Here is a 16,452-nt window from a genome sequence, read left to right on the forward strand (position 1 = left end):
CAACATATTCAACAAGCAGAATATGTTGATGAGTACAAAATGATACACAGCACCTTGCCTTTAAAACTTCTTTTGGCAGTTGCAGCATATGTCTCTAAGGATGAGAGTTTTATGAATTTGTAACAAACACTAGGTCATTGGGCCTCATGATATCTTTGTGAATCCAGTGGCAAGTTTCAGCTCTGATTTTTCTTTAGGAAATGGACAAGGAGATAAAAATGCATTGTTATAGTAGTGCAATGACAGAAAAGTGTTCTCACAATTATGGTTGAAGGACTCAGGTCAAAGATATAAAAACAATAATTAGCATTTGTTTAACACTTTATAGTTTATAAAGCTCATTTGCATATTTGATTCTTCTAATAATTCTGTAGTATTGGTAGGTGTTGAGATGGATGAAAATTTCTCAAAACCCCAAGTGTGAGGGAATTTCCCAAGGTTTATAAGAATATTCTAAGTTTTTAAAACAATTCCAGCTATGAGGCAGAATGTCATAAACTGTTTTTTGTTTTCTAAATAATTCTAGTAAATTCAAAATACGAATTCAGAATGTTAATAATGTATACAAAGAGCTGTTTTATTACTCCTGGACACATGTAGTAAATAATTATAGAATTATCTTTGGGGCACCTGGATGGCTCCATCGATTAGGCATCTGCCTTAGGCTCAGGTCATGATCCCAGGGTCCTGGGATCAAGCAGGGATTCTCCTTCTGCCTCTACCCCTCCCCCTGCTCACACTTGCATGCATGCACTCTCTCTCTCTCTGAAATTAAATAGATAGATAAATTTTAAATAAATAAATAGAACTATCTTTTATTGAGCACCTAGTCTGAGCTAAGCACTGTGTCAGGTGCATAAATTATCTCCAATCCTCATAACAATGCTGTACTTATTTTGCGAAAGAGGAAATTGAGACAGAGAGACTAAGTGAGGTGCCCAATAATTAATAATAATTAACAAATTGCAAAGACAGCATTCAAACTCCCATCTTTCTGATTCCAAAATTATTTTCATTACCCCTTTTCAATGATTACAAGGATGTTTACCTTCAGTCATCAATTATGAGTCACTTTAGACTTATTCATTTATATACATATAATATCAGTTCATTTATTTGACCACACATACTGAAAACATTTTTCTCCCAGACAGATTATTTCTAGGGCCTGAACATTAGCTGTGTACTGAATATAAAATGGAGAAAAAATATCCCTATTATGGAGTTTGTAGTGTAGCCTGGGAACTATTATCAGTGAACAAATAACTAGAATATAAAGTGATGACTACTGCTTAGGACTATCTGCCTGTAGCAACTAACAGGAAGTCATCACTGCCTCAGCTGTGCTTTGGTGTACTAATTTCGGAAATGTAAAATATTAAAACCTTTATTGAACAGCACTTAATTGATTTATTTAATATTATGTAATGTGCTTATAGGTAATGAAAAAAAGTAGATTTTTAAGAAATTCTTTTCCAGGGGGCACCTGGCTGGCTCAGTTGGAAGAGCATGGGACCATCAATCTCAGGGTCGTGAGTTCAAGCCCCACATTGGGTGTAGAGATTATTTAAACAAACAAACAAAACCAAAAAACCCAACCTTTAAAGAAATTCTTTTCCTTTTAGAAATGGAAATTTCACAATAAACTCAAATAGTAGGTAAATGCCATAAGGCATTCAGAAGTTTATATAATCACTGTGGCTAGGGTAATTTTTTCAGTTTAATAGTTATGACTATTACAGTTCTCATTTTTACTCCTGGTCACATGGTTGTAGCTGGTATTTATAACTACTGTCAATTCCATAGTTCCTTTGCCCTTGGCAAACTCCTTATCTGGTTCCTTGCCTGGTAGGGTGACCTCACCTTCATCTCTGAAGGGTGTGGGCCATTAGTCCCGCCTGAACTGGGTTGCTGTAGTTTCTCTCTTGGCTTAAATCCAGAAAAAAATATGGGAGTGGTAAGAGCGCTTTGAGAGATCTTCCACAATCCAAACATACTCTTCCTTATCCCCACTGTGCCGTAGTAACCCAATTTCTCCTTGGTCGTCAGGATCAATCACCACACCAAGAACAGTAACCACCTGCTTTGCCTGTTTATTCAGGTCCCTTTCTGGGAACGGTTCTGTATAAGGGGCTCAGTTTTGATTTGCTCTAGCAACAAAACCACATCTAGAATAGCAGCCATGATTGGAATTGCTGTCTAATTGAATTTACAATAATCCACTGTCATTCTCCAAGATCCATCTGTCTTCTACAGGCTCTCCCTAACCCTTATTTTACTGGCCAATAGGTAATACATTACAGATGGAATTTTTTTCTTCTTAATGTTCATATAGGCATCTTTTTCAATTCTTAAAGAATTGAAAGACTTAAACACTTAAAGAATTCTGTCAAAACTAGAAGGAAAATTAGAGAGTATTTTTCTTTATTTTTATAAAAGATTATTTATTTGAGACAGAGAAAGATGGCACATGTGTGTTGTGGGGGGAGGGGCAGAGGGAGGCAATCTTCACCAAGCAGACTCCCCACTGAGCAAGGAGCTCAACTCAGGGCTCATCTCACAATCCTGAGATCATGACCTGAGCAGAAACCAAGTGTCAGATGCCTAACCGACTGAGCCACCCTGGCACCCCAAGAGAGTATTTTTTTTTTTTAAAAGCACTACTTTGGCAACCTCAGCCATAAAGGAAAAAAAAAGCACTTCTATCTCTTTATTTATAATAATAGTTACATTTATTGTGAATTTATCCTCATAACAACCTACAAATTAAATACTAATCCCATTTGTTAAATTGGAAAACTGAGATGTAGTGAAATTAAGTGATATGGTCCAAGTTCCAAGTAGAGTAGAGCAAGGTCTTAGCCAGATTTCCTACTCCAAAGCTCTTTCTCTTTTTACTCCATGACATTCTAACACAAGAGATTATGTTATTCTCTTTCTAGCACATGTTCTCGTATTGCATGATACAATTTTATTCTTAAAAGGGATATAAGTAGGGCGCCTGGGTGGCTCAGATGGTTAAGCGTCTGCCTTCAGCTCAGGTCATGATCTCAGGATCCTGGGATCGAGTCCCGCATCGGGCTGCTTGCTTAGCCAGGAGCCTGCTTCTCCCTCTGCCTGCCACTCCCCCTGCTTGTACTCTCCCTCTCTCTCTCTCTCTGGCAAATAAATAAATAGATAAAATCTTTTTAAAAAAGGGGGGGATATAAGTAGGAGGGTAATGAAAATAAAGTTATATGTTGTCAGGCACTTTTAAACTTTTTGTTTTAACATGCATTTTGAATTTCATAAATACTTTTGTAGCATTTACCTCTTCCGTGTTTTCTGTTCTTCAAAGTAAATAGAAGAGGGGCACCTGGGTGGCTCAGTAGTTAAGTGTCTGCCTTTGGCTCGGGTCATGGTCCCAGGGTCCTGGGATCGAGCCCCACATCGGGCTCCCTGCTCGGCGGGAGGCCTGCTTCTCCCTCTCCTGCTCCCCCTGCTTGTGTTCCCTCTCTTGCTGTGTCTCTCCCTGTCAAATAAATAAATGGAGTCTTAAAAAACAAAAACAAAAACAAAGTAAATAGAGGAAAATAATGCTAACACTTATTAGGGAACTTAATCAATTCTTACAAAATAATACCTATGAAACAGGTTTGAAAATCTGCAGTTCCCTATACAGATGCTAGCAATTATTATTTATTGACTCTTCAAACTTTGTAATATAGAAAAGTTAAAACATATGCAAAAGGTTCAACAATAACTCACGATCAATCTTGCTTCATTTTTTTACATACGCTTATTCCTTCACCCACCCATTCCCAGATCATCTTAAAGCAAATTCCTAGATAATTTCATTAGTTGTAAGAGTGTATATCTTCCCCAAATTAAAGAATCAGCAAGAATGTCCTGATGGATATCATTGATCATCAAATAACACATTGTATGAGGTGGGGTCACCCAAGGTTTCAACTTCAAGATGTTTATAATCCTTTCCTGAAATATATTTTCTCAAAGTCTGGAGGCTTAGCTCCTGAGGAATGTCTTTCTTAGAGCTACTAAAACAAGATGACTCTGACTCTTTTGACCATACCTACATAGAGCAGAGACTGATGATGGTCCTTTCGTAACAACACTGAAGTTTTTGCCAGGCCATCCAGCTAGACTATTACAGCTAATTGCAATCATTTTTCTAAATCTGATCAATGGAATATGAGAAGTTATTTCTGCCACTACCAGGTCTTTTCCTCAAAGAAATTGGCATGCTTTCAACTTGTTTTTTCCTCTAACCTGCTGGTCTGGATGCAAAAGTGATGGTGGAGGCAAAAACAGCCAGCTTGGACCCAGAGACAAAAGCCACATATTGAAGATTGCAGAGCCTCTTTACCAGCCCAGAACCACCTATTTCTTAGGTAAAGGAGATAAAATGACACCTTTCTTTAGGCTACTGTATTTTTAGATCTCTTTGTTTCAAAAAGCTTAGACTATACCATAATTAATGTATCTATAAAATGTTGAAACTGAAGCCAAATGATTAGATTTTTTGTTTGCTTTTTGTTTTTATAAGCACCTTTTGTTTATATAAGACCCATAGGGGTGCCTGGCTGGCTCAGTCAATAGAGCCTGCGACTCTTGATCTCAGGGTTGTGAGTTCAAGCCCCAAGTTGGGCATGGAGCCTACTTAAAAAAAAAATATGAAGAAGACCCATATTTCTAAGATCTTCAAGGACAGAGATTATCCTTATCATTTTTGTATCACCAGGACACTATCATTTTTGTATCCCTAGAGATATATAGAAATAGTTAAATAGGTATATCCCAGGATTTATTTATAGATATTTATATATTTGTATATATTACATAGTATTATATATTATTTATGTTATATATTTATGTTTATATGTAATAAATATATCCTTGGATATATATTTATATATATAGGCCCAGGGAGCTTTGGGCCTTCCTCAAATTTCTCTACCAACATCTTAAGTATTATAACATGGATTAATCCTATGCTTATATCATTTCTTTCAAAAGAGAAACTATAGAAGCCACAGATGGCAGCACTGACTTTCCTAAAATCATGTGCCAAAAGGAAAAGCCTGCTGTTATTCCTTTACTACTGTTCTATAAGCAGTCTTTGGAAATAAAAACAAAAAACACTACCATCTGACAAAGAAATAGAAAAGATGCATCTCTACTCAATTTCAATGCCTGACTTTGTTGCCTGGTCCTTTTTTGTCATCTGACTGCTATGAATTGATGTTTCTTGAAATGTGAAATTTCCTATTTGAAATTTGGTTCCATTCGCCTAGATGTGAATAAAAGGTAGAGTTTGAGTTGTAGTGATGTTGATGTAATCCATCGATACAATATGTTATTTTGTGAAAGCAGTCTTTTTTTTAAAGATTTATTTATATGAGAGAGACAGAGAGCATGCACACATGCGTGCAAGCGAGTAGGGGGAGGGGCAGAGGGAAAGGAAGAAGGAGAGAAGCAGACTCCCCACTGAGGGCAGGGCCTGATGTGGGGTTCCATCCCACAACCCTGAGATCATGACCTGAGCCGAAATCGAGAGTCGACCGCTTAACCAACTGAGCCACCAGGTGCCCCTTGTGAAAGCAATCTTGAGATTAACTAATAATAATGCCATTTCATTAAAAAAAATTAAAGTGGTGTTTCTTTCATGCAGCTAAACGGGAACTTAAAGATAGTTTCATATTTAACACTTGCTGTGGGCCTGATTTTTCATTGACTGACTAGGCTATTTTAGGAAAGTAAAATTGAGTCCAATTATTAGGAGGGTTAATCCTAAGTAGAACTCAGTTAATTATTACTTGACAGTCACTGGTCAGTTTTTTAAAAAATAAAACCTACTGAGTAGGTTTTATTACAAGATACACTTTTCAGCAAGATAATAGAATTTTATTAATATATTGAAAAGTAATTAAGCTGCTTTTCTCCTTTCAGTGTACCATTTGATAAGAAAAGGACTACTTTTGTCAGAAAAGAAAAATAAGCCCAGTTTTTGTTTTGCTTGTACTTTGCCACTGACATTCAAGAAAGTATATTGGGTAATTTTAAAGTTAGCAATTATAAACCATATAGTTTGTTCAAAGCAACTGTAATAATTCATGTTTGCTGGCCTAGGTCATGAGAGCAAACTGCTTTCAGTAGAAGTAAGTAAATTATATGAAACAGTATTTTTCTAGATAATTAGGGTAATAATTACAAAGGGATCTAATATTTAGTCACTAGTTTCCCTTAGTGACTAAATATTTGAAATAGCTGCCGTGTCCTTGGAATGAACTTTAAATTCTTATCCTCCTACCAAGCTGGATGCATTATGAGACAAAGAGGATGGTATGTACGTAGAGGTCTGAGGAAAGTGTAAAACCATAGCTAGAGGGCACCTGGGTGTCTCAGTCATTAAGCGTCTGCCTTTCGCTCTGGTCATGGGATGGAGCCCCGCATCCGGCTCCCTGCTATGCAGGAAGCTTGCTTCTCCCTCTCCCACTCCCCCTGCTTGTGTTCCCTCTCTCGCTGTGTCTCTCTCTGTCAAATAAATAAAATAAAAAACCTTAAAAAAAAAAACAGAGCTAGAGAAACGGTTTACCCATTATTTCAAAATAAGCTGAGAACCCATAGCTTCTAATGTCACCCTTCTAATTTGGTTCACTTGAAATAGTCATGTTTGAATACCAATCAGATGCCCTTTGTCATTTGTGTTTTGCTTTGTTTTTCCATAAGTGTACAAAGTAAATACTTCATCTTCATAGCATAGAAAAGTGAATTAAAAATGGAATGATTAGCTGCAAAGCTGTAGTAATCAAAACTGTGTAGTAGTGGGACCAAAACAGACACATCGATCAATGGAAGAGAATAGAGAGCCCAGAAATAAACCCATGCTTATATGGTCAATTAATCTATGACAAAGGAGGCAAGAATATACAATGAAGAAAGGACAGCCTCTTCAATAAATGGTGCTGGGTAAACTGTTGAGCTACATGCAAAAGAATGAAGCTGGACCACTTTCTTACGCCAAACACAAAAAGAAACTCAAAATGAATTAAAGACTTAAATATGAGACCTGAAACCATAAAACTCCTGGAAGAAAACATAGGCAGTAATTTCTTTGACATCGGTCATAGAAACATTTTTCTAGATATATCTTCTAAATAAGGGAAACAAAAACAAAAATAAACTATTGGAACTATACCACATAAAAAGCTTTTGCACAGTGAAGGAAACCATCAACAAACTAAAAGGCTACTGAATGGGAGAAGATATTTGCAAATGAGTTATCCAATAAAGGGTTAGTATCCAAAATATATAAAGAACTTATACAAGTCAACACCCCAAAACAAATAATCTCATTAAATGGGTAGAGGAGGGCTCCTGGGTGGCTCAGTTGGTTAAGCGACTGCCGTTGGCTCAGGTCATGATCCTGGAGTCCCTGGATCGAGTCCTGCATCGGACTCCCTGCTCGGCAGGGAGTCTGCTTCTCCCTCTGACACTCCCCTCATCTCATGTGCTTTCTCTCTCATTCTCTCTCTCAAATAAATAAATAAAATCTTTAAATAAAATAAAATAAAATGGGTAGAGGACTCGAATAGACATTTTTCCAAAGAAGACATACAAATGGCAAACATACACATGAAAAGATGCTCAACGTCATTCATCATCAGGGAAATGCAAATCAAAACCACAATGAGATATCACTTTATACTTTTCAAAATGGCTAGAATAAAAAAAGACAACTGTTGGCAAGGATGTGGAGAAAAAGGAACCCTTGTGCAACTGGTAGTGGGAATGTAAATTGCTGCAGCAACTATGGAAAACAGTATGACAATACCTCAAAAAATTAAAAATAGAACTACTACGTGATCCAGTAATTCCACTAATGGATATTTATCCAGAGAAAAGAGAAACAATAATTTGAAAAGATACATGCACCTCTATGTTTGTTGCAGCATTATATATAATAGCCAAGATATGGAAACAACCCAAGTATCCATCAATATATGAATGCATAAAGTAAATGTGGTATGTGTGTATATATATGTATATGTGTGTGTGTGTATATATATATATACACATATACGTGTGTATATATGTGTGTGTGTATATATGTATATATGTGTATATGTGTGTATATATATGTGTATATATATACATATATATGTGTGTGTATATGTGTGTATATATGTGTATATATGTGTGTGTATATGTGTGTGTATATGTATATATGTGTGTTATATATACATATATGTGTGTGTATATGTGTGTGTATATGTGTGTATATAGGTATATATATGTGTGTGTGTATATATGTGTGTGTATATAATTGTGTGTATATATGTATATATATGTGTGTGTGTATATGTATATATATGTGTGTATATATGTATATATGTGTGTGTATGTGTGTATATATGTATATATATGTGTGTGTATATATGTGTGTGTATATACATATATATGTATGTGTGTATATAATTGTGTGTATATATGTATATATATGTGTGTGTATATATATGTGTGTATATGTGTGTAAATATATGTATATATGTGTGTATATAATTGTGTGTATATATGTATATGTGTGTGTATATATACGTATATGTGTGTATATATGTATATATGTGTGTATATATGTGTATATGTGTGTATATATGTGTGTATATATACATATATGTGTATATAATTGTGTGTATATGTGTATATATGTGTGTATGTGTGTGTATATATGTATATATGTGTGTGTACATATGTATATATGTGTGTATATATATATATGTATACATATAATTGTGTGTATATATATGTATATATGTGTGTGTATCTATGTATATGTGTGTGTGTGTATATATATGTATATATGTGTGTGTGTGTATATGTATATATGTGCATGTGTGTATATATATGTGTGTATATATGTGTGTATATACATATATGTGTGTATATATATGTGTTTGTATATATATATACATGTATATGATGGAATATTACTCAGCAATAAAAAAGAATGAGATTTTTTGCCATTTGTGACAAATGGATGGACTTGGAGGGTGTCATGCTGAGTGAAATAAGTCAGACAGAGATAGGCAAATACTATATGATTTCATTTATATGTGAAATCTAAAAAACGAAGCACATAAACAAACAATTAAATAACTAATGGTTGCCAAAGGGGACAGGGGTGGGAGGATGGGCAAAATGGGTCAAAGAGGAGTGGGAGATACGGGCTTCCAGTTATGGGATGAATAAGTCATGGGAATAAAAAGTACAGCATAGGGAATATAGTCATGCATGGTGACAGAGGGTAGCTGCACTTGTGGTGAGCTTGTCAAATCACAAGGTTGTACACCTGAAGCTAATGGAACATTGTGCGTCAACTGTACTTCAATTGAAAAGTTTTTAATTATTTGCCCTGATGGTATGAAGAAACAGGCTAAGTCAGCAACAGAGACAACTAAATTATGCTTTGTGAATTTAAGTGGGGAAATTACAAAATAGTAGTAAAGTTTATCTTATTTTAATAAAATCTATCATTACAGCTTCTTTTTATTTTTTTTAATTTTATTTATTTATTTGAGAGAGAGAGAGTGAGTGCGAGAGAGCACGAGCTGGGGAGAGGGTCAGAGGGAGAGGGAGAAGCAGACTCCCTGCTGAGCAGGGAACCGAATGCGGGTCTCGACCCTGGGATTCTGGAATCATGACCCGAGCCAAAGGCCGATGCTTAACTGACTAAGCCACCCAGGAGCCCCATTGCAGCTTCTTCTCAAATTATAAATCTGATTGGCAATCGTCTGCTTAAAAATCCCCCATGGTTCCCCACTGCTCATTAGACCAAGCTCAGATCATTACCCAGGCCACAAAATTGGACTTGGTCTGGTTCCAACCAGATGTCGGAATCGCCCCAATTTCTACCTGATCTCTTTGTTCCCTGCACTTACGCTCCAGCTGCACAGAACTTTAAAACTGTTTTCCAGGGTGCCTGGGTGGCTCAGTTGTTTGGGCGACTGCCTTAGGCTCAGGTCATGATCCTGGAGTCCCGGGATCGAGTCCCACATTGGGCTCCCTGCTCGGCAGGGAGTCTGCTTCTCCCTCTAACCCTAACCCCTCTCATGCTCTCTCTCTATCTCATTCTCTCTCTCAAATAAATGAAATCTTTTAATAAATGAATAAATAAACTTTTCCGAACAGACTCTGTTATGAATTTTCTTTTTTTTCATATTATAAAAGGAAAACATGATCCATCAGAAAATGCTGAAAAGAAAAAAAAACTAAAATCATTTCCATAATCTCAGCACAGTTTACAAAGTGGTGTTGTACTCTGAAAATGAAGAAATGGATGGGGCGCCTGGGTGGCTCAGTCGTTAAGCGTCTGCCTTCGGCTCAGGTCATGATCCCGGAGTCCTGGGATCTAGCCCTGCATCGGGCTCCCTGCTCGGCGGGAGGCCTGCTTCTCCCTCTCCCACACCCCCTGCTTGTGTTCCCTTCCTTGCTGTGTCTCTCTCTGTCAAATAAATGAATAAAATCTTAAAAAAAAAAAAAAGACAGACAGAAAATGAAGACATGGAGACACAAGCCAAGGAATGTAGGCAGCTTCTAGATTCTCTGCAGGGGCTCCAGAAGGAACAGTCCTGCTGATACCTCGATTATAGCCTTAGTGAAACCCATTCTGACCTCTAGACTGTAATACAATAAAGCTGTGTTTTTTTAAGTCATGAAGTTTGTTACAGCAGCAACAGGAAACTAATATCATACCTTATAAAATTTAAGACAGCAGGGCACCTGGGTGGCTTAGTTTGTTGGGCGACTGCCTTGGGCTCAGGTCATGATCCTGGAGTCCCTGGAACGAGTCCTGCATCGGGCTCCCTGCTCGGTGGGCAGTCTGCTTTTCCCTCTGACCCTCGCCCCTCTCATGTGCTCTCTCTCTCAAATAAATAAATAAAATCTTTAAAAAAAATAAAATAAATAAAAAACAAAATTTAAGATAGCAGGAGAGCATAGTATATGCCTATATTAAAATGTATTTTGGCACTGAAGTCCAGTGGTTTTATTTGGCCCCATAGTTTTTGAGAAAGTGTATTTGGGAAGTTTCCCATTGCTATAGACATTTTACAGGTAGTATTTTATGATAACCTTGGGTTATAAGTTAAAAATAAGTTGATTATATAATGAAGCTGCACAGTAAGAGATGTGATATCAATGAGGGTAGGAACCATATTGATTTTGTTCACTACTGATATTTAATATCTATAGAGTGCGGGGCATAGGGCAAGTACTCAGTAAATGTGCATGGAATGAACTGAACGAGTGAAATCAGGTTCTTAAACATTCTTCTGAGAGAAGCTACATGAATACTCATGCATAGCTAATTATCACGCTATTTTGATTAGTATGTGTACTAAAAGTGGGCTTTTCTCTATTGCCAGTAATGTAGGCGAATTCAAGCTCTGGACTTTTTTTTGTGATACATCCATATAAAAGAATACATAATGAAAAGAAGTGGTAGTAAAGAAATATTCATTGGTAAAAGAATAAATCCTTCAAAAGGGCATTTACTAACAAGAGTTCTAGAGCTCAGCAGTTTTTCTGAAGCTGTGAGCTCTGCTTCTTTGGCAAGGTATATCCATTTATCATTTCAGCCATTTACCACCGTTGAAGCAGTTTACAGCAGAAACATTCTGTGGTAGGTTCACTGAGTGGGCCAGTGTCCCTTTTTTTCAGGTGGATGAGCTCAAGAGCTAAAAAACAGATTATGTCTTCCAGATAATTGCCACTCCAACACCCCATTGACTACTTACAGAACCTTGTTTTCAGGTCAATAGTATGAGTGAACTCAAATAAAGCTGTCTGAGAAGGGGCACTTTTCTGAGACTTTTATTAAATAGAATATAATGGAGAATCAATAAGTAAACAAACAAACAAAAAAAAGGTTTACCCATAAAAGATGTTACAAAATCCACAGATAGTCATCCATTTCCTCCTAATTTTAGACCTAACACCAAATTTACTTACCTGGTTTCCAGCACAGATAAGAAGTAGTGAATCAGCAGCAGCAAAATGGCACTGCATACTAACAAGAAAATAGCACAAAAAGAAGTTATATGAAGCCATAAAGTATCACCATTAGGAGCACCCAGGAGATTATACTAAAATTACCAGTGTAGAGGTCTCTGGGTGGTGCAGCCCGCTAAGCGTCGGACTCTTGGTTTCAGCTCAGGTGGTGGTCTTGGGGTCTTGGGGTCATGGGATCGAGTCCCATGTTAGCTGTGAGCTCAGTGAGGAGCCCGCTTGTCCCTCCCCGTCCCCCTCTGGTCCCCCCTTATTTATCTCATATAAATCAATCAATCAATCAATCAATCAATCTTAAAAAAAAATTACCAGTGTAGCATAATGATTTGGGAAACTGATTCCATTTCAGCAGATCTGGTTGAAATATCAGCTTTACTACTTAGTAACTGGTGACCTCAGTTTCCCCATCCATACAACAGAGATAGTAATAGTAGTTACCATATAGTGAAAAGGATCAAAGTACACACAACAAGTAAAAAAATGTGTTTGGATATGGTAAGTGTAAAGTAAATTTTATGTTTTTCTTTTATTAATTTTATTATCATTATTGCCACTAATAAATCATGTAATCTTAGGAAAGTTACTCAGTCTCCCTGGAACTTAGTACCCTGCCTTACCGCACATGGTTGTAACAAAAATATATGTATAGGGGTTCCAGGCTGGCTCAGTCAGTAGAGCCTGTGAACCTCCATCTTGGGGTCATAAATTCAAGTTCCACCCTGGGCATAGAGGTTACTAAAAAAAAGAAAATTTTAATTAAAAAATTTAAAAAAAAGGAAATGTACATGGAGGCCATTTTTAAGCTGTCAAATAATAAATATGTATATTTTAAGATTTTATTTATTTATTTATTTATTTGAGAGAGAGGGAGACAGAGAGCGGATGTGTGCTGGGGGTGGTGGTGGGGAGGAACAGAGGGGGAGGGAGAGGGAAAAGCAGACTCAGATCCTGACAGAGGGCTAGATCCCAGGACCCAGAGACCACAACCCTGAGACCACCACCACCACAGGAGCCGAAATCAAGAATTGGCCCGTTCAACCGACTGAGCCACCCAGGTGCCCCAAATATTAAATATATTCTCTTTTTTTAAGGTTTTTTTTTTTTATTTATTTGAGAGAGAGGGAATGAGAGAGAGAGCACATGAGAGTGGGGAGGGTCAGAGAGAGAAGCAGACTCCCCGCCGAGCAGGGAGCCTGATGTGGGACTCGATCCAGGGACTCCAGGATCATGACCCGAGCCGAAGGCAGTCGCCCAGCCAACTGAGCCACCCAGGCGCCCTATTAAATATATTCTTAAAGGAACAAATCATCCTAACCTTTCGTGACACCAAAGAGCTACAGTGAAATAGACCAGAAAAGGGTGGTTGTGGTCATAACGATCTTGAATCATCAAAAATGCATTTAACTAATTTCAATCATTTAGCCAACTAACATTTATTTGATTTTTTTACAAAATTTTTTCATTGTTATTATTTTTTTAATTTAAATTCAATTAGCCAACATATAGTACATCGTTAGTTTTTTTTTTTTAAGATTTTATTTATTTGAGAGAGAGAGAATGAGAGATAGAGAGCACGAGAGGGAAGAGGGTCACAGGGAGAGGCAGACTCCCCGCCGAGCAGGGAGCCGGGCGCGGGACTCGATCCCGGGACTCCAGGATCATGACCCCAGCCGAAGGCAGTCGCTCAACCAACTCAGCCACCCAGGCGCCCTACATCATTAGTTTCTGATGTAGTGTTCAACTGATTCATCAGTTGCATATAACACCCGGTGCTCATCACATCACGTGACCTCCTTAATGCCCATCACCCAGTTACCACATCCTCCCACACAGCTAATGAATATTTATTAAGGAACCCCAAAATGCTATGTGCTGAACCAGGCCCTATCGGGGGGATCCTCCCTAGGACTTCCTAGCCTGACACAAAATAGTTTAAATACTTCAAATGTGATATGATACATATTGTAATAGACCATAGAAGTAGGAGAAAAAGTACTACGAAGGGATACTTAAGAGAAATTAGAGTTGAATTAAGTGGGTATTAAAAACTCAGAAAGTACTTGCCTCTCTGGGGAAGAAAGCATTCTCAGTAGTTGTGGAGGGGTAAAAAGGCATAGCATGTTTGGGAAATTATGGAAAATCCAAGTATGTCCTGGGGATGAGGTGGATGAGAGAGAAGCCTACCATAAAAAAAAAAAAAAAAAAAAGTGGGGCCTTGTAGGATTTGTTACGAGATGTGTTTGTTGAGGTTTAACTGTTATCTGGAGTTGGAATTTTTTGTTACAAGAAATTGGAGAAAAGAACATTATTACACAAGCTGAGGGACTCACAAAATCAGCAGGAGGCCGAAGAGAAGATTTGGAAAACAGGAGCTCCCACAGGTCAAAAACACACAGCACAATAGCTGTTTTTTAGTTAGCCTGGCAGGAGCCCAGCCCCACCAGTGCAGGCAGGGTGGTTCTGCAGGTTCCCTGAATAGATCTAGGTGGCCCAGGGTTTCAGTGTAACCACCTCCAGAGTCAATGCCCTGGTTAGGAGGATGCAATCTCTTTCCCCTTCAGTTTCCATAGTAAAAGACAGGGCACTGAGTCCTATCAAAACCACACACAATAGCAGATTCTCCCAAAATAGGAAAAGGGAGTTTGATAATTGAAAACAAAAACAAAAAGCAACCCACAGAAACAATTCCAATAGTCAGCAATACCACCAATAACAAAAAAACTAATACAAGATTTTAAATAGGCAGTGACAAGATCAGACTCATTTGTTCAGCAGCAGATGGCTATAAAATGACTTAAATTTGATGTAAAAGCGGGCACCTTGAAAAATAATTCTCTTTCCTTCTTCTGATGCCCATGTTGATATTTGCTCTCCCTAATGACATTTTACCATTTTCTTGCATAATCAAGAACATATATATATATTTCTATGTTTTTTATCATTTTGATTGCTGGGGCGCCTGGGTGGCTCAGTCGTTAAGCGTCTGCCTTCGGTTCAGGTCATGATCCCAGGGTCCTGGGATCGAGCCCCACATCGGGCTCCCTGCTCAGCAGGAAGCCTGCTTCTCCCTCTCCCACTCCCCCTGCTGTGCTCCCTCTCTCGCTGTGTCTCTCTCTGTCAAATAAATAAATAAGGTCTGTAAAAAAAAAAAAAGTTTCTCAGTTGATTCTCTTTGGCTGATCAGTTTTCCTGGTGTGGCAGGCAAAATAATGACCCCCCCAAAAGGTGTTCGTATCCTAATCCCTGGAACCTAAGACTCTTTAAATTTATTTTTTTTATTTAAAGTCAATTAATTAACATATCATGTATTATTCGTTTCAGAGGTAGAGGTCAGTGATTCATCGTCTTAGACAACACCCAGTGCTCATTACATCATGTGCCCTCCTTAATGCCCATCAACCAGTTACCCCATCGCTCCAGCCCTCTCCCCTCCAGCAACCCTGTTTGTTTCCTATGATTAAGAGTCTCTTATGGTTTGTCTCCTAAGACTTTTTTTTTTTTTTTTAGTAAAGTGACAAGTTTATTAAGCAAGGATACAGAAAAAGCTCTTCAGAGTGAGAGGGGTCCCAACAGGGCTGCCACTGAGGACCTTTGGGGTGGGTCTTTTATAGAAAGCTAACCAGGGAACTTAAGTCCTTTTGACATCTCTATGGATACCACCACTGAGCAAGGACTAGTGATAACACCTTCAATGGCTTACTTCCTTTTTAGGGTCTGGTTATTTGTTGGTCACAGGTGATTATCATAAAAAGACATCCACCCCACACGCCTAGGGCTGGGTGGTCCAGTTTGTTTCCTTGTCTCTGGTTTCCCCACACCTCCAGATTTTGGGATTTCTGTGAGCCTGATCACATAGCCCCCTATCTGTCTCTCCCTACCAGTCCCTTACTCATCCCCCCACACACACATAATAACCCTAACTGCAATTAGGGAATAGGATGATGACCACTCCGGCTGCTTCCGGCTGAGAAGGGATGGCGTGAGGGTATGGCAGTCAGAGTACACCCAGGGGTCAGTGAAGAGGTCCATGGTGTGGCTCCAGAGAGATGCTGGAAGGCATGAGGCCACAAAGGCATCAGATAAAGACCAATGATGATTCCCACCAGCAAAATGGCATCTCTGAAATACTGACCCCAGTCTCCGAGCCAATCAGTTTGTTTTATCTCACAATGTAAGATTTTTGAATAATGAATGAAATGAATGAATGAATGAAACGAATGAGTAAATGAATGAATAAAATCTTTAAAAAAATCTTTAATGTTTTTTCTAGCATTTTTACGGATTCAGTTTTATATTTAAATCTTTGAGCCACTTGAAATTTAATGTGGTATAAAAAATTAAGGTAGAGATCCAAGATTTTTCTGATGGCTCTCCAGTTGTCCCATT

The 16,452-nt window shown here is 38.0% G+C and overlaps 1 non-coding gene across 1 annotated transcript; it reads left to right on the plus strand.

The window, feature by feature from the left end:
• The first annotated feature begins 1,484 nt into the window (after positions 1–1,484).
• TRNAD-AUC lies at positions 1,485–1,557 on the plus strand. The gene has a single exon. It is a non-coding gene; the product is annotated as a tRNA-Asp (tRNA).
• The last annotated feature ends 14,895 nt before the right edge of the window (positions 1,558–16,452 follow it).

Source organism: Zalophus californianus, chromosome 2 (genome assembly GCF_009762305.2).
Source record: "Zalophus californianus isolate mZalCal1 chromosome 2, mZalCal1.pri.v2, whole genome shotgun sequence".
NCBI classification, from domain to species: Eukaryota; Metazoa; Chordata; class Mammalia; order Carnivora; family Otariidae; genus Zalophus; species Zalophus californianus.